We start from the raw sequence: 4,027 nt of genomic DNA, 5'->3' as shown, positions 1-4,027 counted from the left end.
GTTTTAAGCCTAGCCTTAAAAGTAGACAGGGTGTCAGCCTCACGGACTAAAACTGGTAGTTGGTTCCACAGGAGAGGAGCCTGATAACTAAGACTGGTCTCTGATATCAGAGCCATGCACTTTGTCCCTGCATTCATCTTCATTGACCTCGTCTGTCAGAAGTTTCTTGGCACCTTAATGACATCAGGCAACGTTCAAAGAGGCAAATCCTGGGGGGCTGATTGGTAATCCAGTCTCGGCTACTTTCAGATTAGCTTCCAACAGGAAGGACTCTTTACTCACATGACCACAGGACTTTGCTGGTGAAAGCAGTTAATCTAATGATGCCCTTTGTTCTTTTTCCTGCTAAAGGGGAAAAAATAGATTGATGGTTATTTTAGCAGAACAAAGCCTCTCCGACGTCTTGTCAATTTACTATAACCCCCCACCCCCCAAAAAACACACAAAGGCATCAAAAAGAAACTCACAAGAACAAGATTTGTTTTTCCGATCCTATTAAAATCAATTAGACATCCCGTGCTGAGTGATAACAGATTGTGATTACTCCTTGGGTGGAGACTGATGCTATCATGATAAATTTTGCCGAAATAATACGACCTCTTAACAAGTCGCTCTTTTACCAATGGGGGGGAGGGGGGGGTCGGCCTTAGCCCAGTCCTTTATCTGTGGTCTGGGACACTGTGGTGTCAAAGAGCGCCTTGTGATCCTCCCTTTGGAGCTGTAGGAGGCATTTTAATGGCCGTCTGACCTGCAGCGGCCCTAACATGCTGACCTGTCTGTCACAGGGACCCCATTGTGTTGGAATCACACTCAGGCCTTCAAGAAAAACAAGCTAGTTGAAGCTGTCTCAAGCATCTCTCACATTCATTGTCATGGAAAATACTTTTTTTTTTCAATTAACTCCTCTTGTTTTGTATGATATCTAAATGATTTGCTGTAGTTTGAGTTTAGAACTTTAACTTGAGGCTTAATAATAATATTTTCTTTACGTTAAAAAAACCAACTACTTTTTTCCTAACTTTTGAGCTCCTGCTGTTTTGAATGGTTTGATTAATAATCGGACTAAGATTTCAGGGAAGTTGCCTCTGCCTTCCCCACGGCGATTAACACATGATTGGTGCTTTCAGGTATATGTTATTCTGTTTAAAGGCCGTCTAACCGCTGGCAACTGGGGGGGAGGCTGTCTAGCGCCTCTAGTGGCCACAAGAGCCGCAGCACCGTCGCAAAAGTCAACAAACAGTCAACTAGTCAGCGTCGTGTGTCATCATAATTATCATCATCATTACCATCATCATTTTTATTTGTAGTGCCTTGTAAAACAGCTACAGCTGAAAGCAAAGTGCTGAACATATTTAAAAATAATAAACATAATAAAAGAATAAAATACACTATAAAAATATTTAATAAGGCATTAAGAAGAATTTGAGTTAAATTTAAGATTAAATATTTAAGATTAAATATTCATCTTGGAAAACCAAAAATGATTAACAGCAGCTGAAAACTGAATGTAAATACATTCTGTCTGTGTAAACAGGGGGGGTTGCTTGAGGACCCAAAAACAGAGATGAGTGAGGCAGAGCTGAGTTATTATAGATTTAATGCAAACTGAGGCAAACGTACAAAACACAAAAATACTGAGAACCAAAAAAACAGCAAACATCAGGGAAAACTCAGCTAGAGACTAGGAAGCAACTAGAGTATATATGGGAGATGGAACAAAGACTGGGGTAATCAGATGATATGGAGCAGATGTGAATAGAAGAGACTAGAAGGGAGCCAGGGGAAAGGAGACAGGTACAAGGCGGCAAAAGGAGCAACGAAAGACTGGCTTAAATATAACACAAAATGGAAAATAAACCAAAGATCAACAAAACAGAATTGTTTAGAACGTGAAAACTAAAAAGTCAGTCCCAAAACGGGAAAACCATGACAGTCTGTGTTTAACTATGCACTGGAAAAAATCTACATCTAAATAATTCTTTTTTTCTTAAAATAAGTGCATTTTTTCTTAAACTGGGGAGGTAAGTGAGATACTTGCATATGGAACAAGACAATTTGCATTTATTTTGACTTATCTTACTTTAAGATGAAGAAAACTAATTCCATTGGTAAATCATCTTATTTACATGCTCGAATCAAGGGTAAGAATCAAGGGTAAGAGAGAGCTTCTTTCCTCCAACAGGAAAGGAAAGCAGTCGTTGCTGTGGCAACACAGTGATGCCCCATGCGCATGGCTGTAGCTCTTTGGCACAGGTTGGCATGAGATCAAACATTTGATCCTGTCTTAAAACAAATGTTTACAGTCAAATAAATCTTCTCATAGAAGAAATTCCTTATAGGGATTAACGACGTGTGTTTTTCTTTTTCCTAAGTTGTGATTTTCTGTCAGTATGACCAAGAGGCAGCAAACCCACAAACCATAAGGCTGATTTATACTTCGAAACAAAGTCGTCTGCGAATGTGCCGCAGTGAGCGCAAAGTCCCCGCCCCCTCCGCAGACACTCTGCTGCACCTCTCCCAAATTATTGGTGACCGCAGACAGGAGGCCTCTGATTGGTCAAATCTACATCCGCTTGCTGGCTTGTTTTTTTTTTGTATAACCGTCATTGTGGAAAACAACTCGTGAAGATGGACCGCCTAGAAGAGCGAGGTGCGCGAGAACGCTGGGACCCTTTTCCACCTGGATCCCTGCTCTTTTTGGCCCTCATGTCCCTCCGTTGTCGCACAAACTTGCCCCCGCTTCCTCACCACCACGGCCGTATCTAGACCCACAGCTAGTTCCTGATTGGCCCTCTGAAATTGTGGCGTGGAATAACGTAGCGCAGACCACACTTCATTATTGGGCATAAATCAAAAATGTCTGCATCAAGCTCACTGCAACACACTGCTGCTGGTGGATAACCAACCCTTTACATTTGAACACATGTTTCCTCTGCCATTAGTACGCCATTACACCCACTGACAAATTCCAGACTCACTATTTAAGGGCTGAGCGGTCCACCCGCCCTGCCCACTATGGGCTTTGGGGTGGTCCTTAATATGGAGGACCTTCCGAGGGAATGCACAAACAAAGGGTTAATGTTTAGGGGGCGGTTGGGATCCAGCCATTAAAATGGAGGTTATTTTTGACTTCATTATTTTATTCAATGAAGAGAAAAGACTAAGTAAAACTGATCATTTCTGCTGTAATAAGAGTCATTTCCATAAGTTGGTTTAGAATGAAAACTTAGCAGATAAAAGCTGCTATCTCAATGCGACTTTAGCTTTCACCTTCATTTTATATCATTATTAAAACAGAAAGGAAAGAAATGAAGTAAATCTGAGTAACATCCCTTACTGTGTTTGTTCCAGCTCATATTATGTTTAGAAGCTGGGGCCATAATAAGGGCCATGACCACCTGCACTGCGGCACCGGCGCCAGTTGGCCCTTCTCAAGAACCACCCGTGTATGCGGTGTATTTAATTCCATTATTGTAACACTAAAGGACATTTTTTGTAAATGGAAAAAAACCCACAATTCAATGAAACTTCAATGAAAAAATAAACGTTTTAATCAAAAACTGTTTTGAGAGGAGCATTGATGTTTCCTTACATTTTGCCTTTTTACGTAATTTCTTTTTGAAATGTAATTTTCACTTTTTTCTTCAAATGTAATTTTTTTTCATTCAAATTTTACTTTTTCAAAATAATATACCGATTTTTTTTCCCACACTCCTTTTGCAAAACTTGTTTTACCTGTTTGATGTTTAGAAATGTTCATAAGTTCGATTTATTTAAGTTTTTAGATTCCATTTAAAAAAAAAATCTTTTAAATAAAATTTCCCTCCTAACCAATAAGGATGTTTTGCTAACGTCCAAAGCAGAACAATATTAATGCATCTCTGCTCTGAAAGCCCACCTCAGAAGTAAAGAGAAGGTGATCTGGAAAATGCAATTTCAAAAGAATCCAATTTATAAAACTCAATCAAAAAAGAAAAATTTTAAGGTTTAAAATTACGGAAATGGGGCCTGTTTACACAGTTGTAGT

The sequence above is a fragment of the Cyprinodon variegatus genome, unplaced genomic scaffold, assembly GCF_000732505.1.
Source record: "Cyprinodon variegatus isolate N-32 unplaced genomic scaffold, C_variegatus-1.0 Scaffold1110, whole genome shotgun sequence".
Classification (NCBI taxonomy): domain Eukaryota; kingdom Metazoa; phylum Chordata; class Actinopteri; order Cyprinodontiformes; family Cyprinodontidae; genus Cyprinodon; species Cyprinodon variegatus.
The sequence above is the reverse complement of the archived record's forward strand: the minus strand, read 5'-3'. Positions refer to the sequence as shown.